Source organism: Orbicella franksi, chromosome 4, assembly GCF_964199315.1.
Source record: "Orbicella franksi chromosome 4, jaOrbFran1.1, whole genome shotgun sequence".
NCBI lineage: Eukaryota > Metazoa > Cnidaria > Anthozoa > Scleractinia > Merulinidae > Orbicella > Orbicella franksi.
The window spans coordinates 20460512-20476716 of record NC_138148.1 but is presented as its reverse complement, the minus strand read 5'-3'; the positions used below and the strand labels follow the sequence as shown (position 1 = coordinate 20476716).

The 16205-nt window shown below is 36.6% G+C and overlaps 1 protein-coding gene across 1 annotated transcript in view; it reads right to left on the bottom strand.

Moving 5' to 3' along the window:
- Positions 1 to 9421, bottom strand: part of LOC145485612 (uncharacterized) — a 194857-nt gene extending 185436 nt beyond the window's left edge. The window contains exon 1 of the mRNA XM_081464251.1: positions 7512 to 9421. The gene's annotated coding sequence lies outside the window, so the exon portion shown is untranslated. The remainder of the gene's footprint in view (positions 1 to 7511) is intronic.
- Positions 9422 to 16205: the final 6784 nt, after the last annotated feature.

Below are 16205 nucleotides of genomic sequence, written 5' to 3'. Positions count from 1 at the left end.
GGATGTTCTGATTGACAACTCTTCGCATGACTGCGTTTTTTCAGTTTTTCATAAAAAAACCTACACTGGTCTCTTAACAAATTTTTTTAGTTTCACTCCGTTTCGCTATAAAATTGGCCTTGTCCGTACTCTCATTGACCGAACTTATAAAATCAACAACACTTCTTCCGGTTTTGAAAACGATCTGATCAAGCTTTCGGACACTCTAAAACGTAACTCGTTTCCTTCACACATCATTGAAAAAACCTTCAAGCGGTATCTTAACAAGCCTTCTGATCAAAAAAGCCGCAACGTTAATGATGAAAACGATATACGCTATTTTAAGCTTCCTTTTATCGGCCAGTACTCTAGAATAACGGAACTCAAACTACGGCAATTACTTAAACGTTTTTGTGAAACGGATCTTAATATCAAATTAGTTTTTACTTCTTTCAAAATCAAGAATATGTTCAGTTTTAAAGATCGTACTCCGGATGCTCTAAAATCCATGGTAGTTTATCAATTTACTTGTGCGGGATGTAATTCCTGTTATATTGGTGAAACCAGTCGCCATTTTTCTACCAGGATTAAAGAACATACAGTAAGCGATAAAAACTCGCATATTTTTAAACATCTTTCTCAATTTTCTTCATGCAGGGGCATGTACACACCTTCTTGTTTTCGCATCTTAGACTCAGCGAATAGCTCTATTGATCTTAAACTTAAAGAAGCCTTTTATATTAGTAAGAACAAACCTGACCTTAACAAACAGTTACATCACTTCAACACCTTTTTAACTCTGTAATTTCCGTTTCCACTGTTTTGTAGTGCATATTGTAAATAATTTATTCATATTTTGTAGTATATAACTTGTGTCACGTATCATTAGTCACTCTATTAAACTGAAGATGGCATAAGCATGCCGAAACATGTCTTTAAAAACTGTTGTACGTTTTATGCAATATTTATCATTATTGCTAGTATTACGACCTTACAAAAAAGATAAATTATAAATTGTTGCGTTCAATTTTTCACAGGGAATTGCCTTCAAACGCAATTACATTTCTACCTGAAAGAGTGTTTGAGAACCTGATAAAACTGAGATGGCTGTAAGTGAATACATGCATACAAAACAATAAAAACAAAATGTATACAATAGCTTTTGTTGTAATAGGAACAGTTTCAGCTCTTGGGCTACTTTTGCATCATGTAGTTTTCTCGCTCGCTTATATATTGGTTTTCATATTTGACAAATAACGAAATCTCTACTCTGCTCTGTTCTGTTGTAAAGCACGCAGGAAGCGGTAGAGCACGAAAGAAGTTTAAGGGGAAACACGAGATGTAACAAATATTGTCTTTTATCGAAACATTCGCTAGGTTGAGAATTTGTTTATTTCGCTACTCATTACTGGTCGCTACTTGTTTTGTCGGAATCTAGCAAAACTTATTTTAGTACAGTTTTAATAATTCTGTTGTTCTGTTGTTGACAGTGGACTCCAGGCAGCTATTTTTACCGCAGACCGAATAGTTCGTTTCCATTGCGTTTGTCTGAGTTAGGGGAACGTTTAATTTGAGTCAATATTCATGTTATGCAGTAGATCATTAGTCTCACAATGCAATCACTTGACACGTGGACTGCAGTGTTTTGACTACTTACTTTGAGTATTCAACACATACATGTAATGAATTCAGCTTTTCCTTTAAGGGCTGTTTCTCAAAAGGTCCCCCATAACCTTCATCTCCCTTAAATTTTTCCTTTTACGTATATTTGTTTGTAAACAAAACAGTGAAAGGGTATATTGCAATTTGGCTTTTAATAATATATCCGGCAAATATATCTATGCACAATATTTGATTCGCTCCTATGGTTGAAGGTGCTACTTATTTTGAAGATTAGCCCACCAGGGATCAAAAGTTGTCAGATTTATTTGAACTAGAGTTTACACGGCTCGTTGCGTCCGTGGCTACATCGTAGTCAACTGAAATTGAAATAATTACGAGATAAATTACTATTTAAAACATTCTGAATCGAAGCGACAAACGATTTCGAAACTTACAATTTGTGTTCCTGAGTGTCGGATCCCTTTGATCGCTATCTTGATGTTTATGCTTACGACTGTTGATGACTTGGCTTCGAATGTCGTTACATGATGAATTTTTCCTTTTAAAACTTAAGTCACATGACCTGTTTTTTCCCGCCTCGCGTAGTCAAGGCGATTTCGCAATTACCGACGATAATGAATTCTAATTTTTTTTACACGCGACTGAACATGCAAATCAATATTTGTAATTTGTATTTCGCTCTACATGTATTTTTTAGTCCAGCTGTTAAGAGACAAAATTGTTCGTTTTTTGATAAAAGCATCAAACTTGGCAGGGTTACTGACCTCTATGAGACAAATATTTCCTGATATGGAGCCATGCCAAATTTGCTTCCAGAACCATGGAATGCGCATGTCAAAAATATGGCATACAAGGCCCTTACATGGAAACGAGGCTGATGCAAAATACCGATTATTTTGGCCTTGTGGGACTACTATGCCAAGTGTCTTGCTTTTTTTTAATACAATAACAAATTAACCAGTGCCTTTGAGTTTTAAATTATGTCACGTGATAGTCACGTGATCATTGTTTTCAATTACCAGCAAGGCAATAAGCACTGCAATAGGCAATAGGCAATAGGCAATAGTCAATTTATATAGTTTTCATTGACATGATTTTCTTGACTTACTTGCTTACTGTGATTGAGACACCTTCTATTTCGCATTTGAGATTTTCAAATATGCCGGAATAGATCAGGTATGTTACAATAAACACTTGCTGAACTTTGTGGTCTGAAGGAAACCTTTTGAAAAACATCTGTCATTGGCTATAACGTTCCTATGCCTGCCTTTAAAAGCACTAGCTGAATAAAGGTTCTTTTAGTTGCAATTTCCACCACAATTGCACAAACCGGTACAGTCAACATAGACATGTACCAACCAATAACTTTTTATTTAGAATAGGTCTACAGGACGATGAAATGCAGTTTTTGTCACACCTCCTCTGAGTCAATAATTCATCTTTTTTGGTCATGCCGCCAAACATCTCACTTTTGGAATAAACTTACTGAATGGCTGAAAAACTTAAATTTACTTCCTAGAGATTATGCTTTGACAAATATTACTGCTTTGGGTCTGAGGCCTGATATCTCTCAATTTGCGCTTCTTATAAATTACTGCTTTCTCTTAGCACGATATCACGTATGGCTCGCTAAAACAAAAGATGATCATCTAAATCTTACGCTTTTCATATGCACACTAAAATCACAATATTAGATAGAAACAAAAAGTGGAGACACGAAGAAATGGAAACCTCTTACAGGATATATGAGGATTTAATTAATATTTTAGATTATATTTTCTGTAGGTTATCTATCTCCTACCCATTAATCTATTTCTAATCTCCTGTCAGATGCATAACTCATTTTACTTTTAATGTACCACATGCCTTTGGTCTGTTTTTGATGTTTCTGTACTACAACCTCAAGCTGTAATGATAACTAGCTATTTTTCTTCTCAGTTTTTTTTTTCTTTGCCCCTTGTCGTCACTGTATTTCTTAATTGTGTAAGTCGTGTAACTGTATTTGTTAGCAATGTAAGTCGTTTAGTTATTGTAATTTAAATAGTGTAAATAATTAGAGCAATATAATGTAAATAGAGTTAGTATTGTAAGTAAGCATTGGTTTCCCTTGTGTTATTGCAAATAAAAAAAAAAAAAAAAGATTAGTCTTCAAACATATGTTAATTTTGTAATAACTTACAGCAATATTCTACTTATAAACCTGATTTCCGTGAATGCCGCGTGTTTAAAAATTACGATAGAGAAAGCGTTTAAATTGATTTAACGAACCAAACTCCCTAATGTTACAGGGTAAGCTGTTGCAGAGGGTTGCGCTGCTGTAACTAAAACTATTTTTCATGTAGTTAGTTCTCAGAAAGAGAACAACAAGTTTGTTAACCGAGTCCCTCAGAGCATAATTTGATTCATTTCGGGAGATATTCGGGAACCAGACCGTTTAAAGACTTGAAATCCATTAATTAGAGCTTTCTGAATTTGGTGTTGAAATTGCAAGTCTTTCCAGCTGAGCTTGTGAAACAAGGAATCGACATCAGCGTCATAGCCCGATGAATTTATTACTCGTGCAGCACAGTTTTGTGGTTTTTGTACCTTATTAGATAATGTTTTGCCTCAATCACCCCAGACTAGGCTGCAGTAATCAAAGTGAGGTTGAACTAGTGAGTTGTATGTGCAGAGTAGAGTAGATTGAGGCACAAATGGCTTAACTCGCTTTATGGCTCCAGTTGCAGTTCTAAGCGATCTTTTTACACAGTTTATCAATGTGGGAATGTCACGTTAGATTTTCATTGATATATACTCCGAGTAATTTCACAGAGGAAACTTGTTCAATCGGAACATTATCAATGGAGAGTTCGAGTGTATCACATAGAGTACTTAATCTTTGCCTGGAGGGCGATCAACATAAATTTCGTTTTTGTAGCGTTCGAGGTATGTCTGTTAGACACAAGCCATTTACTTAGCTTTTCAGGGTCGTGAGATAGACTAGACTGAATCAGATACAAATCAGAACCAGCATAAGTAATGTGGGTGTCATCAGCATACATTCTAGGTACGCTAAACGATAGACAGTTAGGCAAATCGTTAATGTAAATTAGAAATAAAAGAGGACCAAGGATGGTTCCTTGTGGCACACCATATTTAAGAGTGGTGAAGTTAGAGAGACAGCCATTAACGAAGCGTCGTTGTGTGCGATTAATCAAATACGATTTAAACCAATCAAGAGTTTTCCCATGAGATCCGCACCGAAATTAGTTATATCCCGTTAAGCCAGACTTAAGGACGTTCGTGCGAAAATTCATTTTGGAGAGAACATGCCCGAAAGAACACCCTAATTCTGAAAAAATCGGGCTTCGTTAGCGAATAAGGCCACAGTGTCTGTAAGCCCAAAAATATTGCAAGTAGATCTTTGAAAGGAAATGTTCTCTGCCAAATATTGTTTAAGTGGACCTTTTAGTTAACTGGTGAGGTTCCTTAAATAACAAGTTCGCATTTAGCCACCATAGTTTCACGCGCCTTGCAGCCGCAAGATGGTAGGATCCAATGTCCCATGGACAGAAATATAAATCTTGTATTTTTTTTAACTTCCCACATTGATTACTTTATTCTATTTGCGAGGAAAAACGAGAAAGAAGAAGAGAAATAAAAATTAATCGTATTAATGTAATATTCGGTATTATTTTGTTTATTGAAATGATGGTCACGTGACTAATCACGTGACAAATTTTTAGACTCCCAGATACTTTATAAGTTGCTTTTATATTAAAAAGCAAGAAATCTAGACCAAGAACTCCTGAGAAGGCTCAGAAATAAGCATTTTAACTCAGCCTCGTTCCCATGTAAAGGCCTAAGACGTCATTTATTGACATGCGCGTAGCATGTTTGTGGGTGTAAATTTGGGATGGCTCCATATCAGAAAATGTTTACCTTATAGAGGTTAGTAATCCTGGGAAGTTTCATGCTTTTATCAAAAAATGAACAATTCTGGTTATTTTTGGCTCTTAACAGCAGGACTATTTTATCGAGCACTCCTACGATTGTGTGAAAGTACTTCTATTTTTCTTTGTCTATGTACAATACATAAATCAATAGTTTAAGCAACACCTAATGTGAAGAACATATAATATGTACAGCGCCAATCAAATTGAACTTGTTAGTCTTGTCTCAAGAAGTAATGACTCAAGAACATTTTTGTGTAAATGTTGCAATTATGGAATGATATTGATAAGAACAATTTAGAAACCTTGACAAAAACAGATTTATTGCTTAAGGAGGCTGGCAACAATTTCCAGCATTTTTCTAACAACTATACTTTGAGGTCTTGGGTCTTAAATGGCCCGATGAGCCTATCAAAGCACTTGGAGTCGATTATTCATATGATGAAAAATTGCTACGGGAAAAGAATTTTATAGAAAATCTTGATAAAATAAAAAAACTTATAAACATCTGGTCGTTCAGAGGTCTATCTTTGTATGGGAAGGTGACAATAATCAAAGCTCTCGTAATCCCCAAAATGGTCTATTTATTTTCATTAATACCAACCCCAGAAGGAGTAGTTACAGAATTAAATCGAATTCTCTATAAATTTTTGTGGAAAGGTACTGATAAGGTTACGAGATTGTCAACAATAAATGACTCTGAGAAAGGGGGTTTAAAAATGATAGATCTTGAATGCATGATCAAATCCTCAAGGCTAGCATGGTTAAAGAGAATATTTAGTTCAAACAGTGGTACCTGGAAAAGTTATTTGCGTCATCTTCTAGCCAAATACGGAGGACTTTTCCTTTTTAACAGTAATTTCGATGTAAAGGACTTCTCAACCCGTTCTCAATTCTATACTGAACTTTTGCAATGGTGGTCTGTATTTCGTGAAGACTTCGCATCAAATAAGGACTGGAATAATATAATTTGGAACAATAAAGAAATTCGTGTGAATGGCTTTCCGGTCTACTATAAAAATTATTTCGAGTCCGACTTTTTTTTATGTAAGTGATCTGTTATTTAACTTGAACAATACTGAGTCGTTTGATGTTATCGCCAAAAAGATTCGAAAAACATAATTAAGTGCGTTGTAGAGAAGCAAAATGTAGGAAGTATAAAACTTATATGTTTATGTAATTTATCTTTAATAAAAAAAGAGCATTGTAAGTCAGCCAACTGTAATTTAATTAGCGTGATCGCATTGTAATATATGTATTGTGACTAGTGCATGTATAAATAGTGTAAGAATAAGTAGGGTAAGGAGCAGGTACAGTTTAAGTGTAGAAGTAAGAATAATATTAGTACTGTAAGTAGCGTAAGTGTTTGTCCTGTAAATAAAATTGCATTACAATAAAAAAAAAAACACACTTTGAAGGATGAATATACTACTACTTTTTAACAAGTGATGCTACAATAATGGCATCACACAAACGCCCAATCATTGGTGAACAAGTTTAGTTCATCCTTTTTATACAACAGGTTGCCAAAGCAACAATAAAATCTGTTGAAAACACCCTTAATTTAAGCTTTAAGCGCTTATGACTCAAAATCGAGCTTGCGGTGACTCCCATTTTTTTTAGTTTTGAATTGTGACAAGCATGATAAGATGCAAATTTTTACGAAGTATTTTACAAAATATTCTGTAGACAGGGTTCAGAGTCACCTTAAATTTTCGAAATTTAAGGTGGCTCTGAACCCTGTGTACCGATTTTTTTAAACTTCGCAAAACGTTGCATCTTATCATGCTTGTCACAATTCAGTAATAAAATTTGGGGTCACCAAGCTCGTTTTTGAATTATAAGGACTTAAAGCTAAAATTAAGCGTGTTTTTTGCAGGTCATGCTGTGGTAACCTAGAGCTCACCAATGATCGATTGGGCAGTATTTTTTACAATAACCCATCAAAGTCTAACTGCTGGAAACTGTCTGAGTCACTTTAAGAGTCCCTGTCCATAAAAATGGAAAATAACTCGGCAAGGGTCAAAAATTCGATTCCGCTTATATTTTCATGGTAGATAGGCTAGGGCATGACAAAAACTACTGGATAGTTTTTTTTGGCAAAATATCCTTTTATTTCAAAGAAATATGCAAATTACCAAATTCCGTTAAAATCGTCATTTGACGCACCATTTTATTAAACAAGTTTGAGAGCCTCGCATGCAAAACCACATCATTCTTCCGTCTTTAAAACAGTCAAATATTTTTGTGCAATGCTTAAATGTGTACTGGGTTAATTTTAGGGAATGTTGCGTTGTCTTTTTGGGTGCAAAATAATTAAATTTCGAAGACATGTATTTAATTCACTTAAAAGTACTTCGTGAATATAATTAATTTTCACCATGTGCGAAACCTTCAAATGTATTAAGCTTCTGGTGGTTGAATCGCAGAAGGATGGTCTAAAGTTTCCTGTAAAACTCTCTTTGGGCAAATGATTGTGAGCGACGCGAGAGCTTTTCAAAGTACTTTAAAAATGCAAATATTTGACCATCCGTCGTCAAATTTCAAGTTACGGGTTAGGCGTATATTTTAGCATGCACCACATGACTTGACCTATAATAAGTTGAAATAGACACAGAGCTGATAATTTCGAAATTTTCTAACCTCGTTTGCTGTAAAAGGCAGGCCCATAGACGATTTAACGTGTTTCTCTCACCATTCGTTGCACATAAAGCAGTTTGCTTTTGTTTACACAACGTCCGTTGTACATCGCCAACTGTCAACTTATTTAATGGTCGAATACCATGAATCTGTGACCCTCTTTCGACACATATGATCACCACCGCATCTAAGTCAAAAACGGCTAAGGCATTTGTGGATAGTTGCTTGTTTTGCACTACACCAAGATATTACGTTTGCTCTATTGCTGCTTGAATCCTTGCTTGCAGCGGTTCCTTGCTTGTTCGTCACGCAATGCTGTCATCCCATTTAGAGGGTAGGGGTAGGACAATTTCTATCCTAATACGTAAGGCTCCGTAAGGCTTGGAACCATTGGGAGCACACAATCGTGTTGAGTAGGAAGAGATTAAATTAATAAATGAAAAGAATGAATAGTTTACCATTGCCCAAGTTGTTATCTTTTACTCGACCACCGCTACTTACACGCCCGGCGTAATACTATAACGCTAAACCCCTGTAGGTCTTTTCGCGCTGTGCAATTATTTTTGGTTTACATGTAACACAGTGGGCTACCCTCGGTGAAATAGGTGGTGACCGCTTAATGGGGCTAGCCGCTTTAGTAGAGGTTGGTGTACCTTGAATATTAAAGTTTTCACTATCGGGTTATAAATTTCTTGGTGAACATGGAGTCAATTCAAGACAATCATGATAGACGTGTGTTTGAATTATCACTCGTCATGCACCTTCAATTTCAGACTCTTATCTGCCATCGCCCTTTCCAAAACAAAGTTTTTAACGTTTGGGTGGCCGCTTAATAGGGGTAAAGACAATAATGATACCCTTATCGGAACGACCAAATGGCGGCTGCGGAAGTAACCGGTCAATAGGTGTTTTATTTACAATATTTTACTGACAATAATTTTGGACTGTATTGACAACAGTCCTCCATTTTCTGTTACACACCAATGCCTCACCACTAAGCAAACAAAATACGCCAAATAAAATGGAATGGCCAGGGCTATTTACTCACGTAATTAATTAAATTTAGTCTGTTTTTCTCATGAATTAGACTCGTTGTGATTTCCTATTTTTATTTCAGCTCGTTTTAGCTTCATTGATCTATAATTTGTTTATGGCGATTTTTTTAAAATTCTAGTGAGTACAGGCACTAGCTTTATCAGCTGTTGTCTGAAACATCAGACCGTACAACAAATGTGATTTGGACTGAGGCCACGTACACTATAGAATACGATTATATAAATATGCACCTATTACTATATATATGAACAAACAGATGAACAATGATTAAATTGCTTCACTTATCCTGAGAGTGCTCTATACAAAAGAGATCAAAATGTGGAGCATATGCCGTGACAGCATTGCGTGACGAACAAATAACGGCTGTAAGATTGTGCTGCGCCAACACGCTTTTCAGCAATGATCAGCAATCGATCAAACGTAAAAAATATCCGTAGCTTAGTGAGAGCCTTGTTAAATTACAGAACAATCTTTGGGTTTAATATATTGTCTGCATTTATGTTACATGCTTTTGTCTCTGCTTCATAACTATGTTTTTTGAAATTCCTATATTTCTCATTAGTCTTTATTTTAGCTGGATTCTTTGGAACCGGTAGATAAATCTTTTGGCAAGTAAGCGTTCTCTAAGTTGTTGCTCACAGCGCAACATTTTACCTTAATCTACACCATGGTAAAGGTGAAGGTTTGAAGGTTGTTTGACGTTCAGATTGACATTTCACATGCATTGCTTACTAATGGTATGAGATACTAATGGGGAGTTACGAGAACTCAAAACAAACTCACATAACTGTATCCAGAATAAGTAGTCCCGAGTAGTCCCTCTTTCGCTTCGTCCGTCGTGCGTGACGCGAAAGAAAACCGCCCCCACGGAGGCTCTACTCGTAGTCTAAGAATAAGACACTGTTAGTTCACTCTTACAAGTTATCGGGTTGTACTTTCCACAGGCATCTGCATTCAAACGCTATTAAATTTCTACCTGAAAGAGTGTTTGCGAACCAGAATCTAAAAGAACTGACATATCTGTAAGTACTGTGTTTATTATATTTCAAGGGTTCCTCACTCGAGGATAAATTTCGTATCTCCGAGCGGCCATGTAATATCCTCTTTATTCGCAACAGTCCCCTTCATGTTTGCTGAATAAAGTAACGATGGAGAAATGCTCCGCGGTTGAATTTTACTGACAGTCCCCTTAGTCCTTGGAAAAGGCAATCCAGTTTGGTATTAAGATGCTTGAGAAAATTCTCAATTGTTTCGACGGGGTAGCAGCTGGAATTAATTACTTCAAACATCTTTCCAACGGACTCTTCTTTAGAATCTTTAGGACCGCCTTGGTAGTTTTTGGTAGCTATTAAAGAGCTCCCCTTCGGAACTCATAGTAGTGTCTTCTTGAGGAGTGGTCTACAGAACCAGCATTTCTTTGTTGAGTTTCTTTGATATTCCCGGTGTCGTTTTCCAAAGTTAAAAGTTAAGTTACACAGGGCCGTTCGTAGTGCTGTAGTTGGGAGGGATCGTTTGTGCCGAGGTCGCCAATTTGAACTCTTCTGAGCAACTCTTTCATTTGCTCGCTGGTTATCGTTTTTCTATGCAGCACCGGACCCACTCTACATTTTTGGATCATGTTTTTGCAAATAGCATCGAGCATTTGGTTGGCCTTTGCTAATTCAAAATCTCCAATCAGCCAATTAGAGAAGGGCATTCGTGATAGACCGCGTGTAGATTTATGCTAGATAAGATTATTCGCTCTCGATTTCTATGAGGCCGAAGGCCGAATCAACTTTCACCCCATAGAAATCGAGAGCGAATAATGTTGTTTTAGAAGAATTCTAATTCTAGAATTTTTTCGCGTATTATTAAACGCGTATTATTAAACTTACCACTAGAACAAAATCGCACGAACCGACTGAATTGCCATTGGAAATTTGCAGTTGTCTATGCGCGTGCACCCGGTTTTGTTTTCAATATTTTCAAGTTTCTAAAGTCAAGAAACCGTTAATGCTTTTCTTTTAGTCTTCTCAGGAATTTTATTATATTAGTAGAATTCTACTAGTATACCAAGGTAAATGCTGCAATCTGATTGGCTGAGCTACTTGTATGCTATTTAAACAAGGTGTTTCTGCCGAGGAACTATCGGCTAATAGTTGCCCCGCGGAAATTTGATGTTCTTAAAGCAAATATGCTAGTTTTAAGAACATCTAATTCCAAGGGAAAACTTTTAGATCGACAGTTCAGAGACATAAACACTCTATTGTCTTTATTGTTCACCGCTAAATTTTCTTCCGCACGCCAGTTCAGAAGTCATAAAAAGAAAACAGTCAAAAATCCACTGAATGTAGATCAATCAAATATTTGTTCGTGCGTACAGCCTGTCACAAATTTCAATAATTCGCAACGTACATTTGTTAAAAAATACGGCATAACTGCCAGAAAATTCACAGTGTTTTTCCGATCAGCTTAACCTCGTGGCCGTCAAATCATTCATTTTGAAAAAATGGCAACCTAAAAACATGAACTTTGGCAGAAAAGGTTTTACAAAAGACCTCGCAAGACCTCTTTTCAGACGTCGTTTTAGGCAGAATGTCCATAAAAATTGAAAGTACAGTTCTGGGCCGCGTTGGTATGTTGAGTGCCGACATTGGACAGTTGATTGAAGTAGCGAATTCGTCGTTGCCCTGGTTTTGCTGCAGTGCTACAAGAGGACTTTGTGACTGAGCGGTGTTTTGGACAGCAATAGCTTGACTTGCTGTTGCGGCACCTGTTGTTGAATTGTCGGTCTTTCGTGGTATGGCTCGATTGAGACATCCCCTTTGTGGCCAGTCACACTAGTCTTCTTCCTCTAGAATTTTCCAGGCTGTTATCTTCTTTGTCACGGAGGCCGCCAGGATGATTTTTTTGTCTCTTGCTCTCTAAAGGAAATATATTCCAGGCCGTTTGCGGTTTTTCCTAAAACAATATTTTCCATCAGTTACCGTATTTCTCTGGTTTTCTTGGCCACGCTTGCTAAAGTAGAGCATTAGATAGAACCAACAAGTCTGAACAAGGCTTTCAGGAGTGTCGTTTCCTAACTGCTTCGCCGTAAACAACTGCTCCACATGATCTTCGCGTTCTAGGGCTTGCTTGTATTTTTGTAGATGACAACAGCCCCGTCTTCGCCAAACTTTTAAGGTGGGAATCAAAAGCCTTGTTGGATGGAACAAAAACTTTTTCGAGTATGATAGAAAATGCTTTCCTGTGTGGAGCTTCAGTCAGTTACCGTTCCAGACCCACTCAAACGGCTTTCATGTAGTCTCGCGAAAAGTTTTGTCCACTAATTGTACATCGACGTAAAATTTCCGAAGGAATTCTGCAAGTCTTTCTGCTGAGAACTCCTCAATGTTTTCCGTTATTCCTTTCTCTCTAGATCAAGTTTAAAGATGAAAAACAATTTTATTTAACTTTTATTCGTTCTTATGTTTTCTTGGTAAGCACATTTTAATTCGTCCAATGCATTGTAATTAAAAGTTTGCTCACCTTCAAAAACTTTAACGGCGTACGAAGTCACCTCCCTGGTTTTTTGGGATACTCCCTCCTTGACGAGGATAGTTACATCTACTCTGCTGACCTCGGTGAAGCGAGTAGCCATATTTACTACAACGAAGCCCGCTTGTTTAGTCACTGACGAGTACTAGTAGCAGTGTGCCCGTGTTAACAAAGTGACGACAGCTTCTTGGCGTTTTCGAAGTGTTTGTGAAGAGGATTTAGATAAAGTTTTGAACGACTGGTAAAATTATACTAAAACAACTAAATTATTCGCTCTCGATTCCTATGCGTGATAGTTGACTCGGGCTGCGCCCTCGTCAACTATCACACGATAGAAATCTCGAGCTCATAATCTACGTGCTTATTAGAATGCAGTGGCTGAAGGTCGTCTGTAAAATAGCGGCGTTTTCTCGTTTTGCGAGGTTACGGAAGAACATCTAAATAGATATGGATAATTAAATTTCTGAGAAGAATAAACGGAATAAATACTGATGTGCGCGCGTACACGACAGGAAATTCCAAACGACAATTCAGTCCGCGATTTTTCTAAAGCGTTAAGATAAATACGAGGTAAAAAACAATTAGAAATGGTTAGCGGAAGAAAATTTAACTAAAAATTATACTAAAATAATTAGGTTATTCGCTTTCGATTTCTAAGAGTTGATAGTTGATGAGGCCGAAGGCCGGATCAACCAACTATCAACTATCACCGCAGAAATGACATTATTGAAAACTAGATGCAGACAAAGCACACTGTATGGCAACGTTGATTGTCTCTATTGCGTGTAATTCATTAAATAGCATACAAGAAATATTAATTTAGGAAAAAAAAGACGATTTTATGGCTTTATCATCAGACCTAGCATCAAGTCATATGCGCAGGTGATCATATATTCATGTAACATTCATATTTGTGTATTTTAGCCTTTTAATTTTAAATTTCTAAATAGTACTTAATTTTTTAGATCTTATAGATTGTACATATCTTTAACCCCCAGGGTTCCTGTGGATACCAGCCTCGTTGCTGAATGGGCTACCCTGGTTAAATAAAGTTACCTACTTACTTACTTACTTACTTACTTAGTTACTTACTAACATGCGCAATAAAAATGTCAATTATTATTATCAAATTATTATTGTTATTATTATTATTATTGTCATTATTATTAATTTTATTAATCTAAACTAAGCGAAATATGGTTTATTGTTTCACTTATCGCACGATCATTTTTCCAGGTATTTGTCTTCAAACGCTATCATATCTTTACCTGGCAGAGTGTTTGCGAACCTGACAGAACTGACAACACTGTAAACAAATATAAACACGTACAGAACTTATTGTAGGAAGGTTGTATCCAATTCTGTTTATTGCAAGTCAAAAGTTTTACCCCGATACCATGCTGAGGCATCATATGGTTTTATCTTGCGATTGTAAATTGTATTGTATTGTATATCATTTATACGTTGTAGTAGTGTCTTGTTTTAATTTGTTTTAAGATCTACCGGGCGATTTATTCTTTTTTACGCAGTCCTTATTACACAAAACAGTGATCACGCCACTCCAGGCAACTCCGACCAAGAATCTGCGGAAATTTGCGCATCTGCGCGGTTATGACGTGCAGGGCTGCACAATTTCGTCTTCTAAAAAATGGGAATGCTGGTACATATAATGCGTCTGAGTGGATCCCACACCTCGATAATTGCTCCCCATCGCTTACATGACTTACATGTGCTAACTTGAACTTGAAGTGGCAGATTACGAGAACTGAAAACAAAGCTGTGTAACTGTATCTAGAATAAAAAAATTCAGTTTTCTCTGTTAATAGCATTTCTCCCCAAGTAGTTTTTTACTCATTTGCATTACAATATAATCCAACGTGATATTGTGGAAATATAGGCTAATTGCGTAGTTTCTGTCCGAAATTGTCTCGCCTCTACGTTGAATTTTATTGTACGCAAATGGAAAGGCCGTTATCGCGTTTTACTTTTCACAGAGATTTGTCTTCAAACAATATTACACATCTACCTGAAGGGGTCTTTGCGAGCGTGATGAAATTATACATGCTGTAAGTAAATAAACGTGAAAACAGTCCTAAGAAACTACGCGCGCTGATTGGTTAAGAATAGATCGTTTTCACTGTCACGCAATAAAAAAATAAATCGAAAACCATCCAGTGGAAAAAGCTATGAAATTATGATGTTATAGAAGATAACTAAATAAGCCACTTCTCCAAGTTTTAGACCTGTGCGTTTCCCCAAACTTTAGATATTCGTCGAAATGTTTCGCCGATATTTACAGAGCTCAGTATGAAAACGCCATGTTGGTGTACCTCCGTGGTACACCAATATGGCGGCCGGAAAATAGTGTAAACATCTGGAACTTACTTTGGCTATCTAGGCGACTGATTATCAGTACTGATCAAACGAACATTTACTTAAGCACTTTTCCTAATGCTTTAACTTCTAAAAAGGCTCAAAATCATGGGATAAGTATATATTTTTCGACAAACTCGATCATAGCCTTGTGTCACGCACCTCCATAACCCTGAAATTCAAAATGCTCTGGATTCCAAACGAAGCACGCTATTGAGCTGTAAAATTGTAAACAGATATAAATATACCGCCTCTTGTGCCTGATGAGGACAAAAACTTTGGTGGCTCTTTCGTTTTGGATTTTAGAAAGTGATGACGTCACGTGAAAACGATCTATAGTGTTTCTATTAAGCAGTTAGATTATGAGCTCGAGATTTCTATCACGGCCCTCATTTTGTTAACAATTTTACACTTCTACGCTACTCACTATCTACAACAGTAGAGATAGTGAGTAGCGTAGCTAATCAGAGGACAGCATTCGTGTTAGAACACTAGTAGATTTTATACTAAAACTCGATAGAAACACGGTATACGTTCCTATTTCTTAAACAGGACATATGACAAGAAAGAAGTTTAAAAAAATTTTAGGCACTTTCTATTTGTATGGGAAAATCACAGTGGTCATGGGTTGCCTTGGAATTCAATTCAGTCCTCAATTTTTTTTCAAGCTTTGTTTCTGCAACTGGTAGCATGCATAAATAAATTGCGATGATCTTTCATGCAATGATATTTCATCACTTTTACTCAGTAGTGCTCTCCTGATTGTTAACGAGAAAGATTGAAATCATTTGCATTGATACAGTGCTTTTAAACCAAAAGGCTCACTTTATAAGCTATATGTCTGTTACAATTGGAGGGCTAGATTTCGATTAAAAGAAAAGTGAAGTTATTTTAGTGAAAGCCTATACATGTACACTGACTGCAGCTACATGTAAAACTGGCTCGAATTTTACCTTTATACAGTGTATGACCTCATACCCATTGCATTTAACGGTTTTTAAAACAGTTATAATGAGACCCAAGGTTAAATTATTGACCAGGAGAGCCTGCATGCTAAGTAATTTATAGATGTATGCCTGGTCTGAC